This window comes from Lepus europaeus, unplaced genomic scaffold (assembly GCF_033115175.1).
Source record: "Lepus europaeus isolate LE1 unplaced genomic scaffold, mLepTim1.pri SCAFFOLD_29, whole genome shotgun sequence".
Classification (NCBI taxonomy): Eukaryota; Metazoa; Chordata; class Mammalia; order Lagomorpha; family Leporidae; genus Lepus; species Lepus europaeus.
Window position 1 is genome coordinate 8,018,476 of NW_026909167.1, and position 14,810 is coordinate 8,033,285.

General features: G+C 39.3%; 1 long non-coding RNA gene across 1 annotated transcript in view; it reads left to right on the plus strand.

The window, feature by feature from the left end:
• LOC133754792 (uncharacterized) overlaps window positions 1–14,810 on the plus strand; it is a 49,604-nt gene that overhangs the window by 23,976 nt on the left and 10,818 nt on the right. The window lies entirely within an intron of this gene.

The following is a 14,810-nucleotide window of genomic DNA, read 5'->3' on the forward strand; positions in this document are numbered from 1 at the left end:
GGGCTTCAGCAGAAGTCAACTTATGAAGAGCCCTGGCAGCTCTGCCAAGAGTTGGATCACTGGAAATGGACCTGCCCTGGAGTCGAAGGATGCCCAGGTCAGAGCCACAGATCTTATTGGCTCTAAGCTGAAAAGCCCTTCACTCAGCCCAACTTCCAAAGTGACCACTGCAGCTGAGGGGATGGCATGGCATGGTCAGCAACATTGCAGGCAGAACTGTAAATTTCTTGTTAGAGATGCCCCCTGCCTTTACCTGACCAGCTCTCCTCCCAGGCCAGCTAAGTAATGAAAGTCAACAGAGTGCCTTCCCCTAGGAGGTTCACACCTCCCTTAGGATGTACCCCACGTGAAGAGATAGATAGGTCTGGGCCTCTGAATTTACAAGGCCTAAAGCCCACCAGATTATTATCAAGCCCCTTCTATCAGGTTCTATTTGCCTCTCAATCAGAAAACTTAATTGTAGCTTAGACAGCACCTTTCTTAGCTCCTCTAATAATGACTCTGTCCTTTGTTCTAGGCCCTGTCTAGTGCACTTGGGCCTCATTCCTTTGTAATCATAACCTCTACTCTACCACCAATGGCTCTACTCCCAACATGTGTGTACTGATGTTCCTCTTCCCCACTTAATGCTGTATAATTGTTCAGACCTGGTAAATGCCACTCTTAGGATCATTGGTTACTATCCTCACTCTGTCTTTTATGACCTTGTCTCAATATGATCAGAGTCGGCAAACTTGGAAGGCTTCCATAGCCTTGGCAACTCATGACGACAGCCTAGGATGGTTACTGGCGCCATAAACTAGAGTGTCAATTTGTTGGGTCAACAACAGGAGCCACTGTGCACTTGCTCCTCATGTGGGATCTCTGTCCTTAATGTGCTGTACATTGTGATTTAATGCTATAACTAGTACTCAAACAGTATGTTTCACTTTGTGTTTCTATGTGGGTGCAAACTGTTGAAATCTTTATACTAAATTGATCTTCTGTATGTAAAGAGAATTGAAAATGAATCTTGATGCAAATGGAAGGGGAGAGGGAGCAGGAGAGGGGAGGGTTCCGGGTGGGAGGGAAGTTATGGGGGGGGGAAGCCATTGTAATCCATAAACTGTACACTGGAAATTTATATTCATTAAATAAAAGTTAAAAAAAATTAATTAATTTTCTATGCCATTTCCAATTTAACACCAGGTTTTTTTTTTTCATTTCCAATTATCTTTATATACAGAAGATTGATTCAGTATATAATAAGTAAAGATCTCATCAGTTTGTACCCACACAGAAACACAAAGTGTAAAAATACTGTTTCAGTACTAGTTATAGCATCACTGCACATTAGACAACACATTAAGGACAGATCCCACATGGGATGTAAGTACACAGTGACTCCTGTTGCTGACTTAACAATTTGACACTCCTGTTCATGGCATCAGTAATCTCCCTAGGCTCTAGTCATGAGTTGCCAGGGCTATGGAAGCCTTTTATATTTCATCAACTAGTTTACCCCTAAGACAATGACATTCTATAGTTTCAAATCCAAGCTTTTTAAAAATTTATTTATTTATTTGAAACAGTTACAGGGAGAGATCTTCCATCCAAATGGGGCCTGCGGGCCAGGGGGCTGCTGAGCTATGATTGGCTGGTGCCCAGAGGCAGGGCCTGCATGCACCTCGGCAGCAGGCTGCGATTGGCCTCGGATCAGGGCCCGCTGCCAGCATGCAGGAGGTGGGTTAGGGAACCGAGGGAGGAGCCAGGGCGGTGGCCAGGGCTGCAGAAGAGGTGGAGCAGGTAGCTACAGTGGCCCATACTGAACGCCGTGATGAGTGTGGGGAAGGAGGCAGAGGGGGCCAGGGGAGTGGGGACAGCGGCCTCCAGCCCTGTGGTGACAGTGCCAGTGACAGCGGCAGGTTTGGTGGTGGTGATGGTACCAATGTTTTCTGGGGAGCCACAGATCACAGGCAGCAGAGGGCCTATCTGCCTCAGGCAGTGCTGCTAGGACCCCCTGGTCGCCAGGTCCCGCACCCCTGGCAACACGGAATGCAACCTTGGGAACCCCTGTGCTCTCCAGTTCAGTCACGTAGACAAGCTGGTGCTGGGAATTCAGGTCCAAATGTTACAGATTCAACAGGGATGACCCCAAGGAGGACATCTTTGTTCACTAGACAGCTATTAGAAGAATCAACCCCAGGGAGTTTCTGCACAGCGCTGGCTATGGGGAGCCTGTGGAGCTTGATGTTGTAGAAGAAGAGAAGGACACAGAAGCTGCTAATGTAACTGGGCCCAGAGCGGGCAGGCGCCGGTGAAAGGGCAGCCGCTGTGCCCCCAGTCGGAGCAGGTTCCATGATTCATCCTCAGCCTCGCCCAGCTGCTGCGCACCCACGGGGCAGAGGCGCCCTCCACCGGGAAAGAACTTGGCAGTGAAGAGGAGCGAGCTGAAGAGTGTGTGGGGGCCCAGAGGACATGGCCACCACTTGTACCAAGGGCACCAGGCCTCTGTGCAAGGACCCCAGCCCCCCAGCCAGCAGCAGCCAATAGAGGGCACTGTGGGCTGGAGCCCAAAGACACTGCCCCAGAGCAGGGAGACCAACAACAGGGAGGTGAGGGGTCCCCAGCTTAGACTTTGGCCCAGACATCATGGCCCTTCCTTCCCAGGCACCCCAGCAGTCCACAATGGGAGGTGGGGATGGTGAGACCTATTCCAACCAAGGCCAATCTCTCGGCTCCTGGCCTGAGCCCCAGCTCTCAGGAAACTGCCTCTACTGCTGGTCCCACAGAGACCTCAGCCCCGGAGACCTAGGCTCCATCAACACTGAGACCCACCACCACCACCATGCTGGAGAGCATACAAGTCAATGGACACCCAGCCACCATCTCCATCTGCCAGTGTTTCCAACTGACTTGTACCACTCTCTGTTTTCCCATAATTCATGATGTGAAAACACTGGCTTTTCCCCTTTCTCTTGAGTCTCAGGAGAGCCAAAGCAGCAGCCTTTTGCCTGGTTCCCCTCTCCCCTACCAAGGGTTGAAGGGATCCTTCCTGATTTTCAGAGGCATCTACTCCCTCCCCTAAATCAGGCTGAGAAGGAACCAGCCAGCTCTTACCTTCTCAGGTTTTCTCTCCCACCTCAGCTTATTTTTTGTTTCCCTCAACCCCCTACCTCAGAAGCCATTTTATGAACTGCTATGTGCCACCTGAGCCTTCAGTAAAAACAAAAGCAGGCCTGCTTATTAAAAAGAAATTGATCCATTTTTAACGTATGTCTTTTAGTAAATGCCTACATTGCATAGAGACTGGATAAGGTATTTAAACATGCCTAAAGGATCATTGAGGGCAGGCATTATCCCTTAATTCTCTCTCTTTTTTTTTTTTTTTTGACAGGCAGAGTGGACAGTGAGAGAGAGAGAGAAAGGTCTTCCTTTTGCCATTGGTTCACCCTCCAATGGAGTGCGCTGTGGCCAGCACACTGTGCTGATCCAAAGGCAGGAACCAGGTGCTTATCCTGGTCTCCCATGGGGTGCAGGACCCAAGCACTTGGGCCATCCTCCACTGCACTCCCTGGCTACAGCAGAGAGCTGGCCTGGAAGAGGGGCAACCAGGACAGAATCCGGCACCCCGACCGGGACTAGAACCCGGCGTGCCGGCGCGGCAGGGCGGAGGATTAGCCTAGTGAGCCTCTGAGCCTTGGTGCCAGCCTTCTTAATTCTCTTAATGCTAATCAACCTTATTTAACATAGCATTGGAAGTTTCAGCAAGAGCAATTAGATGTGAAAAGAAATATAGTGCTTCAACTTGGAAAGCAGGAAGTCATGATTTTGTACATGGCAAGGTCTAAACATTGCACCAAAAATTGTTAGAACTGATAAACTAACTCAGTAAATTTACAGGATAGAAAATCAGCATCCAGAAATCTAGCTTTTTAATGCAACAGTAATAACTTTGCTGAAAGAGAAATCGAGATAGAAATTCTATTCACAATAGATACAAAATTTTAAATATTTAGGAATAACTAATTTTGGAAGGTGAAGGATATTTACAGTAAGATTATAAAACTTCAGTAAAAGGTATCAGCAAGGTCACAAACAAAAGGAAAGATTTTTTATTCATGAACTGAAAGAACAAATATTGTTAGGATGTCCATACAATCTAAAGCAATGTGCAGATATAATATCAATGACATTCTCTACAGAATTACAAAAAAAATCCTAAATTCGTGTAGAATCACAAAAGATCCAGAATAGCCAAAGTGAATCCAAGTGAAAAGATAAAACTGGAGGCATCAAAGTACCAGATTTCAAAACTGCAATAGTTGAAACAGCATCATACTGGCATAAAACCCAACACAAGGATCAATGGGACAGATTAGATAATGCTGAAATCAATCCATGTGATGTTTGATGCAAGTGTCAAGAACAGACATTGGAAAAAGGATAATCCATTCAATAAATGATCTGGCAAATATGTGTAATAATTTTTTACACATGTAAAAAATAAAATAAAATGCATACTTCTCACCATACAAAAAATCAACTCATGATGGATAAAAGGCCTAAAGATAAAACCGGAAACTATAAAATTACTAGAAGATAACAATGGGAGCAAACTTCAAAACAGTGATGCAGACAAAGAATATTTGAATACGATGACAAAATAGCACAGGCAACAAATACAAAACTAGATAAATGGAATTATATTACATTCAGAAACTACTGCATGGCAAAGGAAATGCCACATCTAACAGAATGTGAGAAAATATTTGGAAGCTACTTATCAAAGAAAGGATTAAGAATCAGAATATATCTGAAACAAAAAGACTCAACAAAATAATCCAATGAAGAAATGGGCAAAGGACATGCATACACAGTTCTCAAGAGAAGATATACACGTCCTCAAGAAACACATGAAAAATGCTCAATATCACTGGTCAAAATAGAAATTCCAATAGAAACCACAATGAGCAATCACCTCAACACTATTCAAATGCTATCATTAAAGAGACAGAAAGTACAAATGTGGGCAAGGGTGTGGTGAATTGGGAACTCTCACTAAGCATCAGTGGTAATATAAATTATTTTGCAACTCTGGAAAACTGTGTCAGAATTTCTTTTTGTTTTTAACTTAATAAGTATATATTTGAGGTAATAGTGTTAACTTACATCATAGTCAAAGGCTTAATGGCTCTACTAAATAAAAAGTTACACAAACAAAAAATTAGAAATACCATAGTCCAGTGGAAAAATAGGCAAGGGATATAAACAATAATAAAATGAAACAATATGCAACCTCACTTACATAAAGTAAATTTTAAAATAGTCACAACATTATTGAAACTATAGTAATATATAATTCTTATAATACATATAACAAAGATTTAAAATCAATTTTGACAATTTATTTAAAATTAGGATCCAGAAATCCCATTATTGGATATATATTTGAAAGATGAAATCATGGTATCGAAGAGTTACAGCACTATTCACAGTAGTTAAATATGGGATCAATGGAGTTTCATTATCAAATGAATGCATAAAGAACATATGGTATACATACACAATGGAATACTACTCAGTCATAAAATGGATGAAGTCCTGTCATTTGCAGTACAGTGTTGGAAACTGGAGTTCATTGTGTTAAGTGATACAATGTGGATGGATACTTACATCACATGGTATCCCATAAATATGCATAGCCAGGAGCCAGGTGCTTCCTTCTAGTCTCCCATGCGGGTGCAGGACCCAAGCACTTGGGCCATCCTCCACTGCCTTCCCAGGCCACAGCAGAGAGCTGGACTGGAAGAGGAGCAACCAGGACAGAATCCAGCATCCCAACCAGGACTAGAACCTGGGGTGCCAGTGCTGCAGGTAGAGGATTAGCCTAGTGAGCCACAGCACCGGCCCTAGATTTACATGATCAACATTACCAGAGAAAGGGTAGGCTTTATGCCCTATCTGCATTACATAGGCCTGAATGGAATTGCAAGATATCTTGACTACATTTATTACCAAAACAATTATATTGAGTTTCTAAATACTGTTTCCAAATGGATTCTTTTGAAAACTCTAAACATCTTTGTCTATATTTCAGTATATATTCTTAAAGGAAATTTTGTAAGAATGCACACAATTTAAGTGAGTGTCTTGCTCTTTATTATTTGAAAGGCAAATGGAGAGACAGAGAGATGGAGAAAGAAGGCAGAAACAGCTCCCTTACACTGGTTCATTTCCCAATTGTGCACAAGAACTGGGAATGAACCCCTTGCAACTGGAAGTCAGGAACCCAATCCAGATCTCTTAGATAGATGGTATGAATTGAAATACTTGGTCCATTACCTGCTGCCTCCCAGGGTGCCCATTATCACAAAGCCAGAATCTGGAGTAGAAACAGGACTCCAATGGAAGCACTATGATATGGGATGTGGGCATCCCAACTTATGACTTAACTGCCAGGCCACATACACATTCACTTTTTTTGTTTCTAAAATTTATTGACAGTACAAGACTCTTAAATTACAATACTTTATCATGAGTCTTGAATTGAATTTCTCTTGTAGTTTGTACTCATCTTCAATTGTTTAAATGTCACATTTTATTCTTGAAGCGTAGATGTAGAATTATCCTTATGGATTAATATAAAATTGGCAAATGTTATTAATACTTTTCATTGTAATAAATGGATCATATATCAAAATTATATAACAATTGTAAATATTAAGGTGACCAAAAGAAAGTATCAAATGACTTGAAACAAAAGCCGCACAGGTGATCACTTACATCATAAATAAGAGTGTCAATTGTTAAATCAACAACGGGAGTCCCTGTGCACTTACTCCCTATGTAGGACTTCTGTTCTTAATGAGTTGTACTATGAGAATCAACTGTAAAACTTGTTTTCAAAGAGTAGTTTATACTTTGTGTGTGTGTGTGTGTGTGTGTGTGGGTACAAATTATTAAAATCTTTACTTAGTATAGAGGTGATCTTCTGTATATAAAGTTAATTAAAAATTAATCTTAATGAAGAATGGGATGGGAGAGGGAGTAGGAGATGGGATGGAAGTGGGGGTGGGAATGTGGTTATGGATAAAAGAACTGCTATATTCATAAAACTACACCTATGAAATTTATATTCATTAAATAAAATCTTTCTAAAAATTTTTTTAAAAAGAAATCAATAAGAAAACAGAAGCCCAGAAAAGCCTCCAGTATTTAAAACTCAAATAAACTATATAATCCACGAATGAAAAAAAAATCACAAAGATTATAATTTATGTTGGAAAAATGAAAATACAAAATAATAATTACATTTGTGGTAGATACATGGAGACCAGAATGTCTTTATGACTCTAACATCTGAAATGGAAATTACTGCCCTTTAAATATAGGCTGGCCTTTGCCTACCAAGCCAACACAGCTTGGCATATTTAAAGCACTGAAAAAGCCATTAGTAACAAAGAATACTACCCTTTTGGGAAACATTAAATTTAATTTGAATATTTTCTCTAAATAAATAACAATCATTTAATAGTCTATGTTATGATATCAAATTTTAATTCTAAGTTTAAAATGTTAAGAAAAAATGGGAGAAACAATGACAATGGGGTTGGTAGTACCTTATTTTATATAATACTAATGATTCAAAAGCAACAAAAGAAAACTGCAGCAGGAATTGTATAAAATTAAAACTAAATAGTTTTAATTTGTTGTATAAATATACAACAAAAGGTACTATCAGAGTAGAAAGGGAACCCATTTGATGGGAAGTTTTTACAATTCATGTTTCAGGAGAGATTATTATTGGAGATATGTTGCATATAAGAAAATCCTACAACTCAGAAACAAAAACATTTAGAGATGGGCAACGGATTAAATATTTCTACAAAGTTATTCAAATTGCTGCTTAGCACATGAAAGAATTATCAGCATATTTGTTGCTAGCAAAATGCAAATGACAAACAATAAAATACCACTTTACATCCATTCAAATGTCCATTATGAACAAATAAGTGTTAGTGATGCTGGAGAAACTGAATCTCTAATATACTCCAGTCGTGAATGCAAAATGATGAAATAATATGGAAGAAAGTACTGAAACTTCCAAAAAACTAAATGTGAAATTTTCTTATTATCCAGGAATTCCACTACTGAGTCTACAACCAAAAGAAGTGAAAATGGGTTTCCACTGTTGAGGAACAATTTTTTTTTTAATATATACATACTATTTAACTCTTTACTTAGTGTAAGTCTAATCTTATGAGTATAAAGTTAACTGAAAATGGATCTTTCTTTGTAAAAAAAATAAGAATAGAAATAGGAGATGGAGGCTGAAGAAGAGTGGTGGCATGGATGGGAAGGAGGGTAAGGTGGAAAGTATCACTATGTTCCTGAATCTGTATATATGAAATAGATGAAATTTGTACACCTTAAATAAGATTTTAAAAAGAACAGATATTTGCACACACATGTTCAAAGCAACATTATTCACAATAAACAAAAGATAGAAGCAACTCAACTTCCCATAAAATGATAAATGAAAAAAAATGTGTGGTATATACATATGCATTAGTTTAATTTCTGTTGCTAGTAATACATTATGGCAGCCTGACCAAGTTATAGGCAGAAAAGGTTTATTTCTGCTCATAGTTCTGGTTGAAGGATAAGGAGCAGCATCTGGTGATGGCCTTCTCACTGGTGAATTCTAGAAGAAGCACAAGGCTTCACATGGTAACAGACAGGGGACATACAAGTGTCTCTGGTCTCATCCTGCATTCTCTAAAAGCCATGTCATGAGGGTTCCACTCTGATGATCTCTAATCCTAATCCCATCCCAAAGGTACCACCTCTAAACACCACATTCAGATTAATTTTCCTGCCCTAATACCTTACAAGGGGAGATTAACCCCAAAGTTATGTTCAAATGAGAGCAATATACAATGAAATATATTTGGAATTGAAGAATTATCTTATAACTTTTACATGTACCAGGACAAGGGAAGAAACTTGAAGAAGTAATACTAATAGAAGTGACCAGTAGTAAGAGTACAATTATTGTATAACTCCACTTATATGAGTAGACAAATTCAAGAAAGAGAGTAGAGAAGTGATCACAGGGTCTGTAATGGAGAGAAACATGGAATTAGCTTTTAATGCATTCAAAGTTTTATTTGTGGGGAATTAAAAGAAATCTGAGGTGGTATCTGAAGGTTGCTTTGTAATGCAAAATATTTAATGCTGTTAAAATATGCACTTAAAATATCCAATGTTCCATAATGTATTTTATTACAAGAAAATGTTTTCTCTCAACTATGAACCACAGTCTTAGTCCATAATCATTTTAATGATTGATTCATAAGCCTATTTTTCACTACTAATTTTTAGATTGTGAAATAGCAGAATATACCAATTAAATGAGTTTGAAACAGTGGCAAGTAATTTTGGAGCTACAAACATGCAACTTAGTACAAACAACATATAGGATCATAAAAATATATATGCAAAAATTTATTTTAAAAATTATTTACTTGGGGCTGGCATTGTGGAAAAGTGGGTTAAAGCCCTGGACTGCAGTGCTGGCATCCCATATGGGCACCAGCTTGAGTCCCAGCTGCTCTATTTTTGATCCAGCTCTCTGCTAATGTGCCTGGGAAAGCAACAGGGGATGGCCAAGTCCTTAGGCCCTGCACCCATGCTGGGGACCTGGAAAAAGCTCCTGACTCCTGGCTTCAGATCGTCTCAGCTCTGGCAGTTACAGCCATTGGGGAATGAATGAGAATGGAAGACCTCTCTCTCTCTCTCTCTTTGTCTCTACCTCTCTCTGTAATTTTGTCTTTCAAATAAATAAAATAAATCTTAAAAATTATTTATGTATGTACTTATATTTGCCATTTTGCAGTGTTTCAAGACATTTAATCTAGTACTTTACAAATTTTACTAAAAGTTAATGACAGTATTAAGAGTTTCATTTATTTATTTACAAAATGCAATGAGAAGTTCTGTTACAACAAAATGGCTGAAATAATGCATCCAATATAAATCTAAACCAATAGGTGTTCTTCTTACAGACAGAATTTAAGGAAATTCATAATGACCATTCCTGGGCATATGAAAAATATTGCTTAGAAGAATGTTTACAGTATATGAGGATGTACTCCATGTGAAAATACCAATGTTGCTCCAAAGATTAAGCTTGTGACATTGACTAGATTCACCTTCAATAATGACATCTATTGATCACCACTCCATGAAAGGCCAAGGCTCCATCAAGGTAAAGCTCAGAGCTTGTACATCAGTCCCAGTCTCCCATGTTGGTGGCTGGGACCCAACTACCTGAGCCATTACCTGCTGCACCCCAGGATGTGCATTAGCAGATACCTGGAATTGGAAGCCAAATCAGGGTTTGATCCCAGACACTGATATGAGATGTGGGCATCCCAAGCTGTATTTTAACTCCTGTGCAAAACATGTATCCCAGAATTTTCTTAAAAAACAAATAATAAGTATGATATTTTTGATGCAAGTATAATTATTGTTATTTTTCTACCTACTACCAATCAGATAATAATCATTTTTAAAGATATAGTTCTATGAAAAGGGGGGGAAAGAGGGGAGGGAGAAAGGGGAGGGAGAGAGGCAGAGAGACAGAGAGAAACAGAGACACTGATTTTCCATCCACTAATTCACTCCACAAATGCCCCCAATTGCCAGGGCTAAGCCAGCCCAAAGCCAGGAACTAAGAATTCCATCTTGGTCTCTGATGTGAGTGGCAGAAACCCAACTACAGAAGACATCATCCACTGCCTCCCAGGTACATGATCAGGGAGCTGTATAGCCAGTGTGGTAGCCAGAACTTGAAGCGCATGTTGATAAGGGATGCAGGGCTTGCGAAAGGTGTCTTAGATTGCTTTCCAACACAGCAACTCCCTGAACATGATAATTTAAAAATTACACTTAAGCTATTCATTCAAGGTAAATATGGCTTTTTAAAAAGAGAGAGAATAAGTGTCCTTTGAAGGAACATGTGTTATGAAGAGAACAAGTTTTAAAAATAGATGCTTCAAATATTTTTCTTATGTGATGTGAGGATGTGACAGATACTGAGCTGAGCAGCCCAGACCAAGATAGGACTTTTGCTCACTTATGGAGACCAAGGTCAGTGGACTGCCCCCTGCTGTCACCTCCTTCTAGGTCAATCTCTGTTGCAGTCATCTAGAGGTCTTACCCTTCCTGAGAAACAGGGTGATGGTTTGCTGTTAGGTTGTATAAAGGTTCAGAATTGAAAAAAAGGCATACTTGTTTCAGACTTAATTACTGATGGGGTAAAGCATCGTAGAGCCTCTATAACAGTTCCAACTTCTTCCTTTGCCCCATGTTACTTCCTCTCCCATCTAGTTATAGGACTTGGTCCCAAAAAATAATTTTGCTCTCCAACTCAGCAACATCTGCTTTCTGGGAACCTAAACTGGAATGTGTCTCACTTAGTAAAACTCTACATACACTGACATAACAACTGAGAAACAGAATTTTTAAACCTATTTAAAAGTCTTCCATCTGAGGAGTGTTAATTATTTTGAAGCAATTTACTAAAAATGCAAATATTAACATTTGATGCAATATATTTATCAAAATTATGAAAGAGCAAAGTTAACATCTCAAATTTCAGCAAAAATCTTTGCCTAATTAATGTACTTTTGCTACTAAGGCAGGGAGAGATGGACACACAGATATACAGAGACATGCTATCTGTCTATTCACTCCACAAATGCCCACAACAGCCAAGGCTCTGCAAAAGTCTGATGCCTGGAAGTCAACTGGGACTTCCATGTAGATAGAAGGATGTCAAGCACTTCAGTCATCATCTGCTGCCTTTCATGGTCTGTATTAATATAAAGATGGAATCATAAATTAATATAGGATTCAAACCCACACTCCCCAATCTGGGAAGCAGGTAACCCCCAAACCATCTTAACTATGCAAAATGCCCACCCTAGATAAAAAATATTAAAAGCTGTGTTTCCTGTCTCTGTTCTTTTTGTATATTTCTCTTGACTCTTGTCCTATGTACCCCCTAACTCCTGAATGCTTTCTTCCACTGTCACCACATCCACTAGCTTTTAGCACAGCTGGTAGGAGGAGGAGACTAAAATATTATTAATGTGCTAAAATACCTTCTGGGTTTTTTGTCAGCAATGATATTTCTTATATGAAAAACCCTACAGTATTAGTAATTGAACAACAGCTCTTCCTTTATATACACTGCATGTATGCATGACAATAATGTGAAAACAAAAAGACAGAAGTAGCTGTCTAATCTGATTAGACCTCAGACTGATCAAAGATGCCAGGACAAAAAAATCCCACTTTTGTGATATCAGTCAAGGCTAGTTGTGAGATTCATATTACCTATATGAATGTAAGAGTGGAATGCAGACTATGACTCTATTTTAGATGTATTGAGCTTTTGTATAACCACAAAGAAACATTCAACATGTAGTTATACCTGTGACCCAAAGCTGGGAAGAAACAGGAGTGTCAGAACACAGAGGCAAAAATCTGCCAAGAATTGCAGAGAGGGATGAATGGGTAACCAAAGGAACACTCTAATACACCACATTAAAAATAAAAAATAGGGGCCGGCTGGAGCCATGGCGCAGTAGGTTAATGCTCTGCATGTTCTAGTTCTGGCTGCTCCTGTTCCAATCCAGCTCCTGGATTCAGTCTGTCTTATTTGGGGAGTGAACCAGTGGATGGGAGCTCTTTATATGTCTCCCTCACTCTGTCTCCCTTCTCCACCCCAAGTACATCAATATTTTGAACATGGCAGATGGCTCAAGTAAGACAAAGAATAGAGAAGAGTCTTTGAGTTTGACTACAATTTATGTTTTGGTAAATGACTGAAGAATTGAATAATGAAGTTTAAATGAACAGCAATTGATTTTCCTAAAAATACAACTCTGGAAACTCTAAAAATACCACCTTCATTGTCAGAGTGGCATGCAGGTGGAATGCAAACTAGTTAAGCCACTATGGAGTCAATCTGGAGATTCCTCAGAAAGCTGAATATAACCCTACCATATAACCCAGCCATCCCACTTTTTGGAATTTACCCAAAGGAAATTAATTTGGCAAACAAAAAAGCCATCTGCACATTAATGTTTATTGCAGCTCAATTCACAATAGCTAAGACCTGGAACCAACCCAAATGCCCATCAACAGTAGGCTGGATAAAGAAATTATGGGACATGTACTCCATAGAATACTATACAGCAGTAACAAACAATGAAACCCGGTCATTTGCAACAAGATGGAGGAATCTGGAAAACATCATGCTGAGTGAATTAAGCCAGTCCCAAAGAGACAAATATCATTTGTTTTCCCTGATCGGTGACAACTGAGCACCAAAAGGGAAACCTGTTGAAGTGAAATGGACACTATAAGAAACAATGACCTGATCAGCTCTTGTCCTGACTCTAGATGTACAATGTAATACTTTATCCTTTTTAGTATTTGTTGTTGTTGTTGTTGTTGTTCTAGTACTAGTGGTTGAACTCTGTAATTAACACACAATTATTCTTAGGTGTTTAAATCTTAACTGAAAAGTGATCCCTGTTAAATATGAGTGGAAAAAGAGAGGGAGGAGATGTACAATTTGGGACATGCTCAATAGGACTTGCCCCAAATGATGGAGTTAGAAATGTGCCAGGGGATTCCAATACAATACCATCAAGGTGGCATGTACCAATGCCATCTCACTAGTCCAAGTGATCAATTTCAGTTCACAATTGATGAATCTGATAGGCCCAAGAGTCAAAGGGATCACATAAACAAGACTAGTGTCTGCTAATACTAACTGATAGACTCAAAAAGGGAGAGAAGGATCCAACATGGGAAGTGGGATACACAGCAGACTCATAGAATGGCAGATGTCCTAAACAACACTCTGGCCTCAGAATCAGCCCTTAAGGCATTTGGATCTGGCTGAAGAGCCCATGAGACTATTGTAGGCATGGAAAGCCAAGACACCATGGAAAAGAAAAAAAAAAAGAAGAAGACCTAAATGAAATATCTCTGCGAGTGAGATCCCAGTGGAAAGAACGGGGCCATCAAAGAAGGAGGTACCTTTCTCTGAAGGGAGGAGAGAACTTCCACTTTGACTATGACCCTAGCAGAATAAGATCAAAGTCGGCAAACTCTAAAGGCTTCCATAGCCTTGGCAACTCATGACTAGAGCCTAGGGAGATTACTGATGCCATAAACAAGAGTGTCAAATTGTTAAGTCAGCAACAGGAGTCACTGTGTACTTACATCTCATGTGTGATCTGTCCTTAATGTGTTGTCTAATGTGCAGTGATGCTATAACTAGTACTAAAACAGAATTTTTACACTTTGTGTTTCTGTGTGGGTGCAAACTGATGAAATCTTTACTAATTATATACTGAATCGATCTTGTGTATATAAAGATAATTGGAAATGAAAAAACAACCTGGTGTTAAATTGGAAATGGCATAGAAAATTAATTAATTTTTTAAAAATATATTATGTAGGATCTCTGTCTTTAATGTGCTGTACACTGTTATTTAATGCTATAACTAGGACTCTAACAGTATTTTTTCACTTTGTGTTGCTATATGGGGGCAAACTGTTGAAATATTTACTTAATATATACTAAACTGATCTTCTGTATATAAAGAAAATTGAAAATGAATCTTGATGTGAATGGAAGGGGAGAGGGAGCGGGAAAGGGGAGGGTTGCGGGTGGAAGGGAAGTTATGGGAAGGGGGAAGCCATTGTAATCCATAAGCTGTACTTTGGAAATTTATATTCAT